This window comes from Gymnogyps californianus, chromosome Z (assembly GCF_018139145.2).
Source record: "Gymnogyps californianus isolate 813 chromosome Z, ASM1813914v2, whole genome shotgun sequence".
Classification (NCBI taxonomy): domain Eukaryota; kingdom Metazoa; phylum Chordata; class Aves; order Accipitriformes; family Cathartidae; genus Gymnogyps; species Gymnogyps californianus.
This window is the reverse complement of record NC_059500.1, coordinates 55769713-55790566: the sequence shown is the minus strand read 5'-3', so window position 1 is coordinate 55790566 and position 20854 is coordinate 55769713. Positions and strand designations below refer to the sequence as shown.

Sequence of the window (20854 nt, the reverse complement as noted above, 5' to 3'; positions counted from 1 at the left end):
TGGTTGCAGATTTGGACTGCAAATATTTCTAAAAATATGTGGTCTTGAATTAAAATGTATACAAGTGTCTTTTTTAATAAAAGTTCAGCGGTTTGAGAGATGGTTTATATCAACGTCATAGCAGCTTTACTTACAAAAATACTTGATGTGATTTAATCTCTAAAATGTTTTAATGGCTTCAGAGATTTCAGAAGAAATACTGGAAATTATTTAGATGGAAATATCACTAAGCCTGTTAGCTTTTTATAGAAAGAGAAAACCCTACCATTTGTTGTCTACCATTACTTGAGTGTAGTCCGCTGGGAAAAACAGACAGAGAGATTTTAAAATGTCCATAATATCCTCCTTGCTCTATTCTGGAATCAATATTCATTGAGGCAATCTTTGCTGGTCTCCATTCATGAGCTTCAGATATCATGTCTGCAAAAAAAAACATCCGGAAATACGCAGAGTTTCAGGAGAATTACCCAGGGAAAGGCAGAAGAAAAGCAGCGGAATGACACAGAAAGAAGGAAATGAGAAGGGAGGGTCAGGAGGTGCCAGCGTTTGACAGCACGCCACAGGGAAAACCAGAAAAAGCAATGAGAGATGTGCCACGGTTACGTCCTTTTGTGCTGTGAAGTAACTCACAATAATCACCTTGCAGGGTCCCACGTCCAGATCTGGAAAAGAAGACCAATTGTTGTCACGCTCCTGACTTTGCTGAGTCTCCTGCATCTTGCTTACTCCTGGCCTGTGGATCACTTGCTGACCTCTCTGTGTTTGGGAGGGACTGTCCGACTCTAGCTGTGAAACTCTTCCTGGCATCACCACAAAGCCTCTGAAGCATTTGGTCCTCGGGATCTGGGAGCCCTGGGACAATGAGGATAGCACCTGAGATAAGAGCGGGAGGAGTGAAAGAAACCATGCATCAATCCATACCAAATATTCAAACTGTTAAGCAAAAAAATCAAGGCTCACAAAACAGGGACCACTATATCCTTTCACAGCTGAAAAGGCTTTAGAGACAGCCTGTTCTGGCCAGTAAAGATCAAGGCACAAGTTTAAAAACATTGCTTCTAAGCTGAGATTCACAAAGCAATGCAGAGGGAGCTGATGCACATTTTGCTCTCCTTTGAAAGCCTTGGCCGAGGACCCTGTGCAGCCCCGCGCAGCAGAATAGCTGGCAGCAGGTGGGCACGTTCTGCCAAAGCTCAGAGACTGAAAAAAGCATTTCACATGACAGCCCCCAGTGGGGAATCCCAGTCCCTTGGCACCGGGCAGCACCAGCCTTGACCAGGTATCGGATCTGACCCAAACCCTGTCGAGGCCAACGCTCCTTTCGTGGGCTTCGAATCAGTCCCTCCAGCCTGAGCGCAGGGAAGACTTCATCTAGGTTAGCCCCAGACAGGTTTTCCCAGGGATGCTGCATTTTCAGTTGCAACCCCGACGGTAGCCCTGCTCTCCCTGGCAGGGAGCTCCCATGTCCCAGTGCCCCGCTGGCCCAGGCTGTTAGATGGAGGCAAGAAAACTCTTTTCTGCAGCCGCCGCCGGCCCTCGCCCTCCAGCGCATCTCCGGAGCTGCATGGGGGAGACGTGCCGCGGCCGCCCACGCCACGCCACGCCGCGCCCCCCAAACTGGCCCAAAACCATCCCCCCCCTCCCGCGGCGCGGCAGAAGGGTTGCATCGGGGGATGCATTGCGGTGCGGAGGGACTGCATTGTTGGGGGGCTGGGGGCTGCACTGCCGGGAGTGGGGTAGGGTTTGCACTGTCAGAGGGGGCATGGCCGGGGGCTGCGGAGTTTGCACTGTCGGGGGGCAGAGGATTTGCTGTCGGGGAGGGTGGGGTTGAGGGATGGCCCTGAGCGGAGGGATGGCCGGGGGGGGGGGGGGGGGAGAGGGGCGGGGGGAGGCGGGAGGGCCGAGGGTGCCGGCGGGGGGCTGGAAGCGCGCCTTGTTGATTTTGGGCAGCGCGCAGCCGCAGTGCGGGCCGCCGGCGGGTACAAAGCGGCTGCGAGAGGAGTTTGCGGGCTCCCGGCGGTGCGGGCTGGCGGGGGGGGCTGGAGTTTTGCGGGGCTCCCGAGCACCCCACCACCTCCCCACTCTCCCCGCCGGCGGCCGCGGCGGGGCCCCGCCGGGGCGCGGAGCCCAGAGGTGAGCGGCGGGCGGGGGATGGGGATGGGGCGGGCGGGGGCGGCGGCGGCGGCGCTGCCGCCCCTCTCGCCGGGCGGAGCAGCCCGCCCGGGGGGAGCCTCTGGGTCCGTCCGGCGCGGGGAGCGGGCGGTCTGCCGCGGCGCTGCCCCGCTGGCAGGAAGGCGGCCGTCCCGGTGGACCGGTATGCGAGCGTGTCGCGGAGAGTTGTTGGTACCGGTACCCGCTCCCCGGTTTGAGTAAAAATGCGTGATTTTGCGTAGTGGGGCGCGGATGGGCGTATTCTGTGCATCGCTGCATCCCGTCTCTACTTCGGAGCAGCAAAGGTGCATCCTAGCCCTGCCCTTCACATGGTGCTCGTCCGACCGGTGAGCTCCTCGGAGCAGCCATGGCACGGCCACCGCAGGTTTGGGCAGTTCCCCCCGACCTTGAGCGCTGGCTGCCTCCTTCTTGCTCGTCTGGGGATGGCAGGGCGGCCAGACGGGGTGGGGAGCATCTCTGGAGGGGAGAGGAGGCAGACCGGGTAGCGGCGTGTGGGGAATGGGTCACATCCACAGCGGTGCTTTGTTTAAATGGACTGTCTTGGAAATGGTCTAACATTTGAGCTGGCACTTTAAAAAGACAGTAGAGAATTTTCTTGTTTTTGGAGGGGCAGGGGGGAGGTCTTGGGCTTTGATGCTCAGCTTATCAATATGCCTTAACTTTGGCTGCTCTTCATGGATCTCAGAAAGCTCTTAAAGACATCCTGAAGTGTTTGAAAACCGTCTTACTTTCTGAAACAAAGAACGTTGTGAGGCCCTGTAGCTTGATACACAGTTATATGTAAAAACTGATTCAGGCATGATTACATGCCTCAGTAATGACAGTGACTTTCTTGTGACTTCTTTGGCCCTGGGTTTCACATAAGACCAAGCTAAGTTTAACTTTCTTGTACTGATGTTAAGGTCAGATGTAGTGTGCTTTATGTTAAATCAAAGCTCTCAAACATTTAATTAACAGCAGAGCCCATCTGGCAGTTCTGTAGTTTAGCTGACAATCTTGCATCTTGGCTAGCCAAGAAAGGTGACCATGACAATTTGCTGATTAAAAATATTGGATATATCTTACCCTTTTATTTCACTCCTGGCAAGGTGACTGGATTGGATTAAAGGTTGTGTGGCTGCATGTTGTGAAGAAAGGAGAATATGAGATAAGTGAGAGGAGGCTGATCAGGTTAATACGAGTTTTAGAAAGGCTGAACTAATTTAATAAGTGCCCCAGTGTGCAAAGAAAGCCCTGACATTTTTGTTCAGGTGGAGTTTCAAGCCCTTGCAAGTGCTGCTTGGGTCTTCAGGTGTGCAGTCCGTTTTCCGAAGGGAGCGGGTGCCAGCAGGGCACAGTGGGCCTGGCTGGCAGCAGTGGGGCTTCCCCCAATCCATGCTGCAAACAGCATCTTTGAAGTCTTGTCTCTCTTCTGGCTAGGAACACCTGCCTTGTATTAGTGACTAGGTAAAACCCCAAAACTGCCTCCTCAACAAAAGACAAGGTATTATCCTATGGTAGGGAAGCCCGGGTCCTTCCTCCATCCATTTTGAGCAAGAGAGGTTGCAGCTCTGATGTACAAGGCATGGGAGCTTGTTGTGTGAGCATCCCACACAGTGCTGGATGTGGGGAAACGAGGGTCACACCAGTGCTGGCTGCAGCAGTCCCCAGCAGCAGTACCACTCCAGCTGCCAGAGAGCGGCTTGGGCAGAAGTGTAGGTGGATACAGGCTCTTGCGTACCTCAAAATCTGTGACTTTGACCATGTGCTTGGTGGGATTTGATGTTACACTGAACTCTTTGTTTCGTTTGTCTGACATCACCATGAGGTTTTTTCCTTTTTATTGCCAGAGCTCTAACTAGATGGAAATTCATCAGCTGAGGTGGATGGTTCTCTAGTGGCAAACATGATACTGCCATTAAATAAATTACTGATGACCACTCTGGGTAATTTGGTGACAACTTCTGTAGCACTCCAGCCTATACAGGATTCCCCAGTGCCTTAGTTTTTAAATTTGTACACACCCGCTTTCTTTTGAGATTAGGCTTTACTTTAAAATTGCACTGGAGAAACTGAGAAAAAAAACTGGGTCCTTAGATTGAAAACTGAATGTGGATTGGTTTTAGGTGGCAGTTTAGCAGGTCTCTAAAAATCCTGCCTCCTTGGGAGAACTGGCTATGGATGTATTTCTCATACCACGAATGACTTTTGTATGACATGAGTCTGTTGAGTCGCTCCCCTCAGTATCTGTTTGCCTTTTCCCACTCTGGCAGTTTTCTCAGGCTTGTGAGCTTCTAGTACAGCTTGCGGTCTCAGTTTCTGCAGTGCCCTGTATGTCTAAATAATAGATGCTAAAAGTGAAATGAAAATGTCTAAATGAAGAGTCTCTTTTGCAAATGATGCAGAGCCACTGTGAAGAGCTGTCAGAAATGGGAAGCTGATTGTGCTTTTAGTTACTAAAGCATTAGTTGTTAATTGAGGACAGTTGCAGATTTTTCTTGTGGTGTCAGCACCTATGGTAGTGGTAGGTCACGGAGAAGGAGGTTTTTCCCCTAGTCATTTAGCTAATGGAATTGACTAATGGGCCATAGGAGAAGTTTCAGGCGTCACTGCTTGGACTGTTTGATCCATCTGAATTTACCTGTGCACTTTAGAAAGGGAAGAAACACAGAACTTGCAAAGTGGCTTGAAAGCTTGTGTGTATATACATGCACAGGTATGAATTTTATCTAAATTTTTGTGGGTTGTGGCAAGATGACAACTGTTAAGTTAATAACTAGGTTACGTCATAATGATGAGAAGTTCATGTGGAATTGCAACATGAAGTAGCAATGAACAACTTGTGAAAAGTTTTGATTCCACCTAACTTCTTAAAGATGCAGTAAATGTAGTTTACAGATGGCTTGAAATGTCAGCTGTGATTTTTTTACAGGATTTACTTGAAGTTTTTTGTTCGAGCTATATAAAAACATATAAAAGTCACAATATCTTTTTATAAACCTTATGTAAGCACTGAAATAAGTTTGTCTTGACAAGAGATTCAGATTTATGATCAAACTTACAATGTGTTTGGTTCTAGTGGGAAATGATTCATTTTAAGTATCTTAATAGTATGTGTTTGTGTGGTTGAATAATTGGCAGTGCTGTAAAAAGGCATTTACGCATCTCATGAAGAAATCGGGAAACCACTTAGGCTTGTCAACTCTGACACTCCACAGTTATCTTACTCCCATTATAGATGCTACGTATTGGGGGGAAATAACATGCAAATTATATGGCTGTTCCCAGCTGTCAAAAGACTGGGACCTGAAGGGAATTAATAATACATGTCAAGAATGAACAACCAGCATAACTGATTTTTTTTTTTGCAGTTTATATATTTTATGCAGATTACTCCTAGGAGTGTTGTACTGTGAATTATACTCTAACACATAGCTCATTCTCTAACTCTGAACGCTGCCCATGTATTTTACTTTGGGAAACTGTGTCTGCAATCATGACAGCAGTGTTGAGACCTGTAGTTAAATCTGAATACTGGTTTAGGCTATATTTATATTTTTACTTTGCCAAAGGTTCCCTGGCAAACTCTGCAAAATAGCAGAAAGATGTATATGGCGATAGTCACTTCTTCAGCATTAAAGATGTACTTGTCCGTGATGAGGAAAAGAGGAAATTACTTTTAAGGTGTTGTAGTGAATACTGAAAATGCTTTCTGCGCTTTGCTAGTAATGAAGACTTCCGTCATTCAGGATGGATGGCAAGAGCGTCTGATCTCACTTCCAGGCTGTCACAGGCCCCCAGGTCTTACCCCTGTATTAAGCCCAATGACTAGTTTGGCTAAAGCACAACTTAGAAGGCGGCATCCTGTAAGACTTAGAATGCTCCCACAGGCTTCCCTTGGCAGTTAATGCCAATTTTTTTGTGTCTTTCTGTGCTCAGAAATGTGCTTCTGATTTCTAATTAGAGCTGTACTGGGGAAGGACAGCTGACAATTAAACATGAGTCATGAATGCATGTTTTGAATGTCCCTTTAATTCTTCAGAGATGTGAGTAGACTGAAGATGGAGGAGTCCGACAAGAACAGTTGGAACTTAATTGTGCGTAAGCAAACCAAAATTGTGGGCAAGTCAAAGTGAGGCTGGCTTTTTTATGAGCCAAACTGCTGTTCACATGCACACAGGAGCCAAAACTAGACCTGGATATCTGTCCTGATGGGTTGGAGGTTGTATCCGCGTTTCCCTGGAACGAGGCATCTCCAGAAAATGTTCTGGTGAAGGTGATGGTGGGAGGGTGTTGCGCGGTGGGGGTGTCCCAGCCTGTTTCTGGGCTCAGGGATGGCGCTTCCGTGCCATTCCTCACACAGAGGAGGTGTCTGTGCTGTCCTGAAGCACTGGGGTGTTGGTGCATGGCACGCAGAGGCCAGGAGGAAGAAATGGCAGTGAGAGAAGAGTCTTTTACATGCAAAACATGGGGTGTTTCTCCATCTTCTCTGTATGCCATGAGCTATAGGCATCTCTGACTTCATTGTTGGTGGTTATGTCCAAGAGGGCAGTGGGGACACCTTGTTGGGTCTCTTGGGCAAATGTTCATAGCACCACACTTCCTAGGATGGATCACTGGCCTGCTTTGGCTTGGTGATCTCTTAAACCTGCTTCCTCTTGTGCCAGTGCTCTGAAGCAGAGGATGCCCTTCCTGGCTGTAGGTGCCCTGAGCTGTTGGTGGAGGACGCTGAGGAAATACAAAAGGGTTTCACTGCAGCTGCTTCTGCAGAGCTGAAGTGCCGGCATTACTGTTGAGTTCTTCACTGCACAAACGTACCCATACCTTGTCCCAAGGACCTGGGGTGTTCTTACTGGTCTGCCATCTTCTCTGCCCAAAGGGTAACCAGTGCAGTTACATGAAGCAGTAGTGTCCTGGCAGGAGTGGATTGCGCTGGTGCTGTGTTTTCTGAGGAGGCGAAAACAGTCAAAATGTTGGTTATTGGACGAGGTGCCAGCCCTGGTAAGGCTGCTTTGTGCTGAGAGGTTTTGTACCAGAGGCTTTGAGAAATGTGCAGTATCCATACACCTAAGACTGATGAGGGCTAATCTGTCCCTTACCTTGTGTCTTGTATGGGTCTGTAATTAGTGGACATTGACTTTTAAGCCCTAAGTCCCTGGACTTAATTTTTATTTTTTTTCCTCAAGACTTTAATTAGTATTCCTAAGTGTAGCTCCAGACAGGGCTGTTACCCACACAAGTGTCCAATCCTTCTCTTGGTCCCACTGAGCTGGTAGCCTTCATGGCTGCTGTGCAGTGATAATGACTTCTGTAGTGTATGTGTGCACAGATTTCAGCCTCCTAATTACATAGCTTGATCATCCCTCATTCTTGAGATAAGGAGAAACACTGATTTAGCTTTTATGTGCCTTTTGTTATTTTACATAATTCCTCAGCCCCTTCCAAATAACTTGCTTGGTTTGTTAAAAACTGAAGTATTTTTTCCAAAGCCTTTTTCATGATTTCTACATATTTCTGATCCCTTCCCAATTCTGCAGTGTCGTTATTAAGGGGGAGGATGCTGCCCAGATTGACCCAGATGATTTTGCGCCATGAATTCCTAAAGTAGCATCAGAACTGTTTCTGTTTTATTTGGCATCTGTACAAATCTCTGCATCTCCTGTCTCTTTCCCGTTGGCTGCTGCTGCCCATGCCACAGGGGCCTTACAGGGGCTGCAGGTAGGCAGTAAATCCGTGCCCAGCTCAAAGCAGCAAGCTCTCCTCTTGCACTTTTGCTGCCAGCTTCTTTGTGATGGTGCTAATATTTATGTGGCTGTGGGACAAAACAGATCGGAGCACTGATCTGGCTGGAAACAAACCTGCTAAAATACCCCCCCCAGGCTATTCTCTGTGTGCACAGCGTCCCACACGCTGTGCCAGCGTAGCAGGAGAGGGTGGGAAGCCTCTCAGCGGCAGTACAGGGTTGTGTCAGAAATTAATACCATGAAATTATGGTACTATGATTGCCCCTCGAGCCTGCGAACTGCTGGACTTGTTCTAAAATTTGGTGCATTAGGACCGTCTGGGCAGATGATGATCAGAAGCGTCCTGCTCTCTGGGTGGGACTGGGAAAGCTCCTTGCCTTGCATTTCATATTCATGCATGCCACCGGCCTGCAACTTGTTCGTCTCAAAGATGGAAGAGTTTAGTTTAAAACAATGATTTCCCCTGAGTTATTCTGACTCTTCCCCTTTTTTCTAACTGCAACTGTTTTCCTAGTTTAACGGCTGGGAGTCTCCCCTGGAGTGGGACAATGTCAGAGGTTGAATGTGTTTGTTTAGGTGCATAAACATGGCTGTGCATGGTGGGGCTTCCATCACAGTGTTTTCATTCACTTCATGAGCTGTTAAATAAGAAAAGGATGGGGCTCATTCCTGAGCTGTTTTGAAACAGCTGTGTCAAAAACCCCCCAAGGACCTCAGACAATAGTGAACTCTCTGCAAATGTTGCTCTTTTCATCCCTGTCTCAGCATATGGTGATGCAGAGGATCTCTAAGAGTTACTCCAAACTAATCTGGTTTGGGCAGAGAAAGAAAGATATATGAGTGTTTTATGTGGCTTTTCAGTATTTCTCCAGAGAGAACTTGCCAAGAAATGCAGTGATTGGGGGGAAAAAAATTATCTTTGGATTCAGACTAGGGAGCCTTTCTCTCTATTCTTGGCTTTTGAGTGTTTTAAAATTAGAGTATAAAAAGTAACAAAGGACAGTCAAGATGTTGATTACGAGACAAAAGTATGGGGACATGACCCATGCAAAAGTATTAAATGAAACAATATTGCAGAGTTTGTCTCTCAGTTCCAGACTTCTGACAGAAGAGAAATTGGAACGAAAGAGTTGATAGGTGTTCTCTGTTTTGCAGCTTGGCAAAGGCAACTTAAGCCTTTGGTTTTTTTCTCGCCAGTGCTTTGTTATTAACCCAGCTGCTAGTAGGCAGGTTGTACTGTTTCAACTCGTTCTCTTCAGTATCCTGAAGAGAATACTGAACGTATCAATCTATACATTGATATATTGATATATTAAGACATAATCCACCTCCCACTGTAGTGCAGCTTTTGGAGGGCTACACTAGAGCAGAGCCTTGGTTTTTTTCCCTGAGTGGATGTACCTCAATAGACACAGCAAAATATCTGCTGAGAGAAGATGTTTAGTTTAGCTGAATCTTTCTTCAGAGTAGAAACTGATGCTGGGGTCAATTCTACTGTGGTGTTTTTGTTTTGTTTTGTTTTTTTGAGCAGAGCGCTTTAATGGATAATGACTCATCTATTGGAATCTGACTTTTCACTCCAATTACCCACAGCTAGACCAAGATGTATCTGCAGTTCTGGAATAGATAACTTCAATATGCATTGTTTACATTTCAGATACCAAACCAGGGTGAAAATCAGGCTGTTCATTCATTGTGACCTGTCATGTAGCTGAGTGTGAGTGCACATCCCTTCAGGCTCCATTAGCATGAGTTAACTTTGTAATTGGGTTTCTGGGGCAAATGGGGACAGGAAGCAGAAGTAATTTGGCAGGCTAGGCTTAGCTTTTCTGTTCCATGCAGTGTAAGTGCACAGGAGAGCAGAAGATGGGTGCAGAATGGCAGGAGAAATCCTAACAAAGTGGAGGACAGTTGTCAGAACTGCATATGGATGTTATGGAATATCATGCAGCTATACTAAGGTGGGCCTTTACAGCTATTTCGAAGTAGGATTTGTATAGCTCCTGTGCTTTTCAAAGCCCTTCTCTTGCTCTCTTAAACCTGCTCTGTGTTCTCCAGCTTTCTGTCCATCTGGCAGTAACATCTGGCTGTACCACCTTGTCTTGTAGAGACTGGCAACCAAACATAGGCTTGCTGAGTGAAGAGCAGTTGTCGCTCAGTTTTGAAACCACAATGAAGATGGTAATAGAAATGTAAGTTTTAACATTGCTCTAAACTCTGTTCATGGTTTCCAGTTTTCCACAAACCAAAAAGCAGAAAGTCCCCATTTTTACTATAATTTCTCACAGTTTTAGCCCTTGGACAGTTTTGCTGAAAAGCCAGTATTGCTGTTTAAAAAAAACCAACAACAAAACAACAAACAGTGTAAAATGTTAGGGTCCTTGAGCAGGGGAGTCAGGTTTTTTTGTTTCTTTTTTAAAGGCATTAAAAGTCATCTGGCTCTTTTCAGGTGTTCAGTGTGGATTTACATGAGTGGGATTAGAATTAAGCTGCTTCATGGTATTTTTTTAAAACCACACTTCACATTTTTCAATAAACAACTTTGCTTTTAAAACAGCAGTCTTTATCCTACACTAATCTTAAGACTTACAAAAAGCAACACAAGAAGAGATTTTTTTAGTTTAAGTTCCATTCCTTCCTGACATGTGGTGTTGAACTCGTTCTTAAACTTTTAACTTGCCTTTTTAATTTTTTTTATGATAAACTCGTGAAGAGTTTTCTTTCCTCAGATGAATGCTTGTCTAATTCAGTGTCACTGACCATTTTGTCCACGTGTGTACTTTACCAGCAGTCTGCTCGGATTCTTTTCTGTGCAAGTTGGTAACTTTCTCAGATGAGATAAAATCACCTGCAAGACGACCCTGGGATTGAATCTCTCTGAAACCAGGAGGTGCTGAAAATGATGTAGACATGATTAGCTGCAGTTTATGTATCTTATCAGCATTGTTTAACTGGGCTGACAAACTTCATGCATGCTTCTTACTTTGTTCTTGCAGTGTTGTGGGCTGTTTTACTCCTGTTTTTTCCGAGTAGACAGGGGCTCTGATGTGTGCCTGTGTGTGGAGTCGGAGCCACCTTAGTCTCGATCCTGATCCCATCTGTGATTTATCACTCGGGCTTTATCTCTTGTCTGTGTTTTTTCTTGCAGTTTCTCACCCCATCGCTGCTGCTGCTTGTGACCGCTGTCATGTTTTTAAGCAATGTGTGAGATTGGTCACATCAACGAAAATACTAGTGGCTGCTGGGAGCCTTCTCAGCTGGGGAAATTTAAGGAAAACAAACCCTTCTTTGTGTCCGTGCACACATCATGATTGTCACGAGTTGTGTGGTAGGCGTGCTAAGGAGATGCAGTCGGTGCTCACTCCGGCAAGACCCGGCGGTGGGAGGTGCCCGCTGGCCGCGGGCATGAGCACCTCCTGGGTAACTGCAGCGCCAGCCAGATAGGCAGTGCTCTTTCACTGACTCTTGGACCAAGACCTGTGGACCAAGAAAATATGGTAGAAATAAAATGGAGTTCCTCAAGAACCTTAAAAATAGCAGGTGACCGAATATGTTCTTCACGCTGTAAGGAATTGTTGGTTTTGGCTGAAGCAGACTTGGGAGGGTTTTGGGTCTGTTTTATCTGTAGCAATTCCATCTTCTGTTAGCCTGGGGGAGAAAAGGCTTGTGCTTGTACAGCTGCATATCAAATCTCTGGCTCAGGAAGTGTTAAGTGCATGTGTTTATTACTCTTAATGCTGGTATGTTTTTCATGTCAGCAGCTAGCCAAAAACTGGGGGACCTGCAGTTTGTTTCAGCTGGTAGAAATGACAGACAGGTTTATTGCAAAGTTGCATGTAAAGTTTTGTTTCCACAAGCACGGGCTGAGGGGGACAAGAAGGGACCCTTCACTGGTTTGCAGCCTGCAGTCGAGCCTTGTGACCCCTCCACAGACCCCCCTTAAAGGGAGTCCTGCAACTCTGCAGCAACCCCAGCTGCCTTTTGGTCTTGTTGTGTTGTTTCCCTCATACCCACTCCCATCCCTCTCTCCCCCTGGTCTGCATTGCTCGCATTCCCAAGCTCTGCGTGTGCCAGCGTGCCTGTGCGTGCACGCGTGCCTATGGGTGCACACGCATGGGGCGAGGGAGCGCTGCTAGGCTGGTCCTCTGCTCTGGCTAGGAAACCACTGTCGGTTGTGAAAGCAGCTTGCCTGCTCCTGTCCTCCCTCAATATCCATCAGAGCCCCCCTGCCCACATAGCTCACATTCCTGAGCTGCATTTCATTTGGGATGGTTTGGAGCATTTCATTTGCTTTGGAGGCTGTTACTGCTTGGTAAAGGAGTTTCATTGTAGCTACGTCTTCATGGAAGGGCAGTGATTTACGTCCCCCAGTTTCAAGTGCAGTTTAACACATCTAGTGCCGGTTCTGGGTGGTTCCAGGTCTTTTTGGTGACAGGTGAGTGAGGCGACAGAGGCATGAAGCAGTGAGGAGAGTGTGCAATCAAGGGGCCAGAGGTTTGGCTGTGCACGGTCTGAAGGAGAGTGGTGGAGTCCTGGAGGAGGCTCAATGGGTGCTGGTGTCTCTGACTATTGTGTAGGGAGGAAGTTTCATTGTAATTTCAGTTAAAGGACCCTTTTTTCCCCTCTTCCTCCAAGCAACTTGCTAATTTGCATCACAAAAGTGAGCCAGGGTTGTCTCCTAGGTAAGTTGCAGAAAATAAGATCTCTTCAACTGTTTGAGTAAAAAAGATGATTTATGGTAGCTTTATGTTTACTGGTCCATTCAAGTACAACTGTTAATTGAACTGGTTAATACTGTATTACTGCAACGTCTAGTTACAGCCATTCTTGTATCAGTGCTGAGAGAGTGTCATTACAAGGGGGAGGACTGGCTGGCCTGTATACTGGTGTTGCCCTGTAGAAGAACTGCCTGGGTATGTAGGGCCTTTTCCCCTCCACATCGAGTCTTCAGAAACACTGGGCTGATATTCCCCGTGTCTTACTAACGCTCTGCCAGAGATTCTTTGAGCAAATAAAAAACAGCAATAAAATAATGTATTTGTGCACAGCAAGGAGCACAACAGTGCTGGCACTTAGGATTTTCTGTCATCCAGCAGCCATTTTGTATATATATTAAAGCTTAGTCAAATTGACTTTGGCAGAGCTGGAGCATCTCATCACTTTGATTTCAACGCAGAAGTTGTCAAACCACAAGCTGCTTTGATATTCCTGCCTTAAGTTTCTGTAAATAGGTGTGTGAGCATGGGAGGTCCTTGAAAATGTAACCAGTGTATCTGTACTGTACGTCAGAAGCTGTAGATATTCTGTATGTGCCTTTTCTCTCTCCTTTGTGTAAATCTTCATACCTTTGCCTAAAACCCAGAGCAGTACAGAGGCTACAGAAGGGCCCAGCGTGAGGGATGGAAGTCTGTATTCGCTATCGCCTCAAGATTCTGTGCTGTGTTGCAAAACTGTAATGTTAATGGTCTTGCTCTGAACAAAGCCTTTTGTGGCTCGCTAAACTTTGGAAAAGCGTTAGGCTTAGAGGAACATTTTCTTTTCCTTCCTTCCCCAAGTAAAATCTTCACTTGGACTGATGCTTGAATACTTAGGTTAGCCTGTCTTTGCCCTGTCAAAATCCAGCGAGGTTTTCTTTGCCAAAAGTGAGGTAAGCTCCAGATAAAACTTCACATGTGATGAGTTATCTTTCTAATTCCTTTAAGAACTGTGTTCTCTTGCAATGAATTACTTGCATAAAAGCACTTGATAAACCATGTCTAGACTGCAAAGACTTGGATTTGACTGAATCTAATTAAAGCAATGGTGGCGTACAGGTGAGGATTTAACTGCAGTATATTATCCTAGCTTTTGCTATAAAGAGATTGGCCTTAGCTGAGATGGTTTTGACTTGCATGCAGAGGTAAATTAAAGTCAGAGAGCTGAAATGGTACTTCCCCCCACCTGCTTAGTCTGCCACACAGTGAGTGTCATCTGCCCACAGTGGGATGGCTGAGCAGCTCATGGAGATGTGGGTTTCAGCACAGTGTCCTGAGAAAAATTGAAATCAGTTTCCTGCTGGTTTTGGAGAATGAGGAGAATAATTCTGGAGAGTTATCAGGAAGTTTCTGGCTGTACTGCAGAGATATGACGTTTCTTAAAATATCTCTGTTAGAAATACTGGTTTTGATAATGGAGGTAAAACATGCTCAATGTGCAACTCTAACTGGTCCATGCTGGCTGACCACCCTCCTGACTAAGCTTGTGAGTTCATCGTCCCATCTGTGCCTGTCGCCTCATCTTGACCACTTAAGCCAGGTTGATTACCAGCTGCCTATTGATTAAGAGGGATTAGGGGAGGCCTGGATGTCTAACACAACTGGTTTCTCCCAGCTTTGAACAAGTCGCTGGAGTGGAAGTTGTGGCCTTGCCTGTGGTCCCTCCCAGGAGATGTTCAGGGCAGTTATTATTGCAGTACGAAGAAGCACGATGTAACTGCTGGCCTCTGGTAGTTTTACCTCGTGGCCTTGAATGTTTGCCCAGATGTATCTGTGAAGCATCTCACATCTCAGCTGTTCTCATGCTTTTGCTATTCCTCTGTCTTGGCTCTCCGGATTCCTTTTATTTCCTGTAACTTTTCTATCTGGCAGATGCTTTGTTCACTGCCCGTCAAGTTGTGCCTGCTCCTCCTCTTTAACCCTGCCCCTGAATGCCACTTTGTTTATTCAAAGTCTCTAAGACAATACAGAAAAGGGAGGTAACAAGAAGAAATAAAAAGGAGAAGTGAAAGAGCTGTCCCTGACAGAATTCAGGCTCCTCTGTCTAATCTGACAAGTAAAACTTTTTCTTGAGAAACTGTCCTTCCCTTTGCATTTTCAGCCTGTCATCAAATTTCTGCTAGTTTTGAACTTTGTCTCAAGGGGCCATTGCAGGAGCAGAAGTGATGAGCCAGCCATGCAATTCCTTTTCTCCTCATTGCAAGTGGGGGGGGGGGGGGGACGGGACGGGGACACGGGACGGGACACAGCTGCCTCTCACTGTAACACAGCAGCAGTGGGCAACTAACATGACTTTTCAGGCTGCTGCAGTCTTACAAGATGTTCTACTTTGGAAATGGAAGACGACGACATACTGGGCTATTCTTGGTACCAAGTTCAAGCCTCAGCATTGCAAAGAAAATTTATGTATCTCAAAAGATACACGTACTACTTCATGGCAGTTTGCAGAGAGGAGACTTCTCCTGGCAAGAAGCATTGGCCCAAATCTTGTCTTATCCACCTGTGTCTGAGAACCTGCGTTTTTGTCATCTTCTCAGAAATAGAGCAGAATCCAACCTAGGATAAACCACATAATGGCCAGGGGTCACAACATGCAAATACTTTGAGGTGCCACAGGTGCTTTCGTGAGTACTCTCCAGCCTTGGTTGTTTGCAGCTGGGTAGCATGGGCTGTGGACTATCCCCCTCGCTGCCCTCTCCTCTGGCCACGGGCTGTGACCAGCTGAGCCTGCGGCACAAAGCATGTGCTTGCTCTGCTGGCTGCTCTCTTAAGCTCTTCCTGCTTTCTGCAGGAATCTGGTATTTTCTTAGCTGTGAACACTCTTCTAGCCTGATTTATGCGTGGTTTTTTTGAGCTGACCTTTTGATTTCTTTTCACTGTTAACCTGTTAATTGAGAGCTGGTTGTTACAGGGCTGCTTACATTCCCGGTGAAGAAAAGCCACAATTTGTGTTGTACATTCCTGTATGAATTGTGTTTCGTTACTGTGGAAAAAAGCTGTTGTGCTCCATGACTGGCTTATAATTCATCTTGGATGGCCGATCGGGACTGAAGTCGGATGAGGTGAATGATGGTCAGTGCTGTTGCTGAAGCTGAAGATGGAGTTACAGGCAAAGAAGGCTCCTAGTTTTCTTTCTTATCGTGTGTCATAGTTTAGGCCCAGCCGGCAGCAAAGCACCAGGCAGCCGCTCACTCACTCCTCCCCCTCCCCCGGCGGGATGGGGAGGAGAAAATACAACAAAAGGGCTCATGGGTCGAGACCAGGACAGGGGGGGATCACGCACCAGTTATGGTCACAGGCAGAACAGACTTGACTTGGGGAAAAAGAAGCCAATTTAATTTGTTACCAATCAAATCAGAGTAGGATAATGAGAAATAGAACCATATGTTAAAAACACACCTTCGCCCCACCACTCCCTTCTTCCCGCGCTCAGCTTTGCTCCTGATTCCTCTACCTCCTCCCCGCCAGCAGTGCAGGGGAACGGGAATGAGGGTTGCAGTCAGTTCATCACACGCTGTTTCTGCCGCTCCTTCCTCCTCAGGGGGAGGACTCCTCACACTCTTCCCCTGCTCCAGCATGGGGTCCCTCCCATGGGAGACAGTCCTCCATGAACTTCTCTAATGTGAGTCCTTCCCATGGGCTGCAGTCCTCCACGAACTGCTCCAGCGTGGGCTTTCCCACGGAGTCACGGCCTTCTCCGGGCCCAGCCACCTGCTCTGGCGTGGGGTCCTCCACGGGCTGCAGGGGAATCTCTGCTCCACCGCTAACCTCCATGGGCTGCAGGGGGACAGCCTGCCGTCTCGCCACGGGCTCAGGGGAATCTCTGCTCCGGCGCACCTCCTCCCTCTTCTTCTTCACTGACCTCAGCGTCTGCACAGTTGTCTTTCTCACATCCCACTCCTCTCTTCGCTGTTGCTCCTCTACTTCTTTAGCAGTCTTTCCCCTTCTTAAATATGCTGTCTCAGAGGTGCTACCACCGTTGCTGATGGGCCTGGCCTTGGCCAGTGGCAGGTCTGACATGGAGCTGGGGAAGCTTCTAGCAGCTTCTCACAGGAGCAACCCCTGTAGGCCCTCCCCAGCTACCGAAACCCCGCCACACAAACCCAACACATAATGAAAAAACGATAATATTCATCTTGCTAGACTGAGGTGCTGAGCCTCTCTCTGATCTAGGAAGTCTCCACTAGCTCCATCCATTCCTCGATTGTTTCTTGAAAACTTCATTTTAAGTCATGGTTTCATTTCTGTCTGAAGGGAGAAAACCCTTTGTACTTTCTCCTTGCTGGCTATCTGAAGTGACAGAAATTGCATCAGAGGCTGCATGGTTTTTTTTGTAGATGAGTTTCTCTTCTGTGTGGCTCTGGTATCCATCAGTCCTGTTCACGACGGAAGTTGCAGGTCATTGAGATACTTTAACGCCTAACCTAATACCATGTGAGTGTTTCCTCTGCTCTTGCCCGGTCTGCTCAATTCCCTGTTTGGTCAGCAGCTGGGGAGCTGCTGGGAGCTGGGCTGGAGATGGGCTGGCCTTGGCTCTGGGCTGCACACAGAGCTGGCTTGTTGCGGGTATTAGCCTTGTCTGCGAACCGATGTGACTGGCAGGCTGAGCAGGAGGCTGCAAAGTTGAAACGCTGTCGGTGCTCTCAGCCCACGGGCAGGGCTGGATGGCAAAGTCTGTCAGGCTTATGGGGGGAGAAGGGTGACATGGGTGCATGCCTCGCACTGGGGAAGGAAAGCAGGCTGAGCCTCTACGGTGGAGGCTGCCTGCTGCAGAGCCGTGCTGTCCTTGTACCTGTGTTTCCTTATGTTTGCTGAAGTGTAATGGTAAACAGCTGTTTCCTACTTTCTTCTTTGTACATATTTCTTCGGTGTTCCTTTTAACCCTGATTTTTCCTTCAAGTTGCCTGTTACTTATAACTCCTAATTCCAGTTTAATGACTTTCTTTGTGTCTAGGGATTGTACATTATTTGCATCACAGCAGAGCCCCATGAGAGACTTGGAGTAATGTCAGCTCTGGATCTGGTATTAGGCAGTTCAAAGCGCCAGGATGAGTTTTATCAGGTTGATCCCTTTGTGCTGCTAAGTTCGAAGACACTGATCCAGTTGGAACTAGGCAGGGGACAGGTCAAGCAACACAGCTGAGAGTTGCCTGGCCACCAAAACTTGTTTTAATGAGAAATTAAAAAGAAGAGTAACAAGTCTGTCACAAGGAGAAGTTTCAGGAGTTCAGTTTTATGCCACCTGTAGTAAAAATAAGTTTATAAACATCAAGAGCATCTCAAGGGTTAGTCAGTCACTTCTTGTTGGCTTGTGTATTATGGCCTGTTCATTCAACAAGATAGTAGAATCAATTTCTCAAAGCCTGGTAATAAAACACATCAGTTAAAATGAGGATGGAGACTGGAAGAAACTACTTAGTTCTGTGGACTGTTTCTGTCAACACCTTGAATTAATAATGTTTTTTAATTAAGAGTTCATCATACCAGAACTATGTAGCAAGTTATGCTTCTAATCTGCTTCCCCCTCAAGCTGCATTTCTCTTTAATTGCCAAGTGCTATATTTGCTAGTAGAAACACAGGAAAGTATCAGTACTGAGAGAGTATTTGAGGGAAGATGTTGAAAGCAGTCTGCTAGCATCAGGTTTTTTGTGTTTTGCTTTTATTGGGTTGCGAGTAAGTGTGTGAATTTTAAACAGGACAAAAGGAGATGGCTATTAAACCTGAGCTCTGCCTTCACTTTTCCCAGCTGCTGTCTCAGATCTTTGTTAAGCTCACTTCTTGTTTCTTTCTCTTATGCAGCTCAGGCCCAAAGGTTGCAAAGGGGTCATTGCATTTGGAGATCTGTCAGTGTCTAACCATCCTTTGGAGAGCAGAGCAAATAAAACCCATCTTCTCTCACCCCCCTGCTTGTGGTACATCCAACAGGTTTTGCTTCAGTGCTGTTGAAGTGTCCTGCAGCTGCTTTCCTGTTCATGAGTTTGATGGATCCCTGTTCTGTCAGCTTGCATCAGATAGGCAACAAGAGAAGGAATAGCTTCTCCAGAAGGAAATGCAAATGGACCATTTGCTCCCCTCCCACCACCTAAATCTTTCCTCTCCAGCTATGTGGGATTTAGTGCCAGCTCACAACACAAGGGCGACAGCTGGTTGGTGTCCAAAGTCCTTTGTGTTGTTTCAACTCGAATCAGGAAATGATTTGTCAGAGGATCAAAGCGCCCTTGGGTGAATTAACTTTTTTGCCAAACCGCGGGTTTGACGCAGATGTAAATATTGTCTGATATTTATAGGGACTACCAGTGCTCCTGACACAGGAGTGGTTTCTGGCTATCACCCAAATCATATTGGGGTTGGCATGACTAATTTCATAGAGCAGCCTGCATGGACTGTTAGAGATTGTGTTTGGAAATAAGACCAGGTGTGCCAGGAGTTGCATGCAGATGGGCAGGAGAAGGTCTTTTAGGTTATCTCCGGATACAACTCTTAAACGAGCAAACAAGCTTCCAGTGTTGGCAGTGACTTGTCTCTTTGCCTCCTCTTCTGCTTCCGTTTCTGAAAGACAGTTGCATGTCACTTGGCACTGCCTCAGCCTTTGGAGGCCTTTTGAGGCTATGAAGATGTGACTTCACCCCTGCACTGCTCTCAGGGCTTGTGCCAATGGCAGGGCTTAGGAGCATTCATTGCGCAATGCAAATATGTGGAAGGGTAAGACCCCTGGGCAGGACTTTGCAGTGTGCCCAGCTTGCGTGTGTGTGTGTTTGTAAATGTTTTATTGGAAATAACACACCATGGAAGAGTGAGAGAAGGGGTGAGATCCTGTGCTTGGGATTGCCTCTTTCCCTGGGAGGCAGGTAGAGTGTTGCTGCAGGGGCAGGTGTGTGCAGGCGGCAGCGCTGGTGGGAGAAGCGTGAGCTGCAGGCACAAATGGAGGTGGTCTTTGGTTAGAGGCTGTGTGCTGTGAGCACACGAAGCTGAATGAGGTCGTGTTGGTGGCTGGGGGGAAGGTGGGGGGGGGGGGGTGGTCAGAGTGGAAGGCAGTGGGGTACCTGCTGGATAACATCACCTTTCAGCAGCTGTTGCAGCAAAGCTTGCTGGAGGGTGCTGCCTTTTGTCCATGCCAGGACATAGCTTTGGATGACTATTCAAGACAACAGTCCCAGTATTTATGAAGGATCAACACCTCGTCTTCAATATGTAGGAAAAGGGTGATTTTTTTCTTTAAATAATACAGTTCATTTGGGTGAAATGCACCCAAAACTGAAGTACCTTGTTTCTCCCCTGGTCTCTGATCTGAAGCACCATGTTTGTCAGTCACCCTAAATTAACTCCCCTCCCTGTACACACGCACACCCCCCCTTTCAGGGCAGGAGGCCCAGGCCCTGCTCTCCAGAAGCGAATGGGTGATAGATACACTGCATGGTGGTCCAGCCGTCTACCATCTGCTGGTATCTATCAGGTATCTGCAGGTACCTGAGCGGGCAGGTCCTGTCCCAGGACAGGACACCTCCTCTTGACTTGCAGCTTAGTCTCTTCATGCATGGAAATCAGATGGCAGCAAGACCACAGCCCTGCTCGGCTGCCTGCAGAGCCTTTGGGGATGTGAAAGGCTTGCGCTGCAGGACTGCGTAGTTGCAAGCAGGTGGGGTTTGTGCTCTGGAGAGGGGGGAAGAAGATTGCTGATACATGGTGAACTGTGGGCTATTGAGTTGGTATTTGTCTGGTACACCTGAGGGCAAAGTCGTCAGAAACAGTGTCAGGACGCCTGAATGATAGGAGCAGAGCTGGATTGAGGCACACAGAAAAGACCTGAAGTGAGGTGTTAATCAGTAACAGAGTCATCCTGCAACAGCTTGCGATGCCAAGTAGAGATGTACACAGTATAAAAGGAAGGAATGTGCACAAGTGTGTTTATTCCAGCTAGGGAAGAACTTGCCCTCACTTTTACACTCAAAAAAGGGCATTTTACTGCTTTTGAGAAGGAGCAACAGGGTTTAGTAGGAAATGTGTCCCTATGCATTTTGTTCTCTGTCCTGTTCTTCAGATCTGATAGCACTGGTGTGAAATGCTCAGTAATCACCCAGAGGATAGCTGTGTAATTCCTGCTTACCCAGTCTGGGTTCTAGCTACCAGTATTCCTGATCCAGCCTGTCTACATCTTCAGGGCCCTCTGGCCGACCTCTTCCAGGTTACCTGTCCAAAGAAGGCCT

General features: G+C 47.1%; 1 protein-coding gene across 1 annotated transcript in view; it reads left to right on the top strand.

Moving 5' to 3' along the window:
* Positions 1-2095: 2095 nt before the first annotated feature.
* The window catches only part of KANK1 (KN motif and ankyrin repeat domains 1), a 130668-nt gene continuing 111909 nt past the window's right edge, over positions 2096-20854 (top strand). Inside the window, exon 1 of the mRNA XM_050913404.1 lies at positions 2096-2133. The gene's annotated coding sequence lies outside the window, so the exon portion shown is untranslated. The remainder of the gene's footprint in view (positions 2134-20854) is intronic.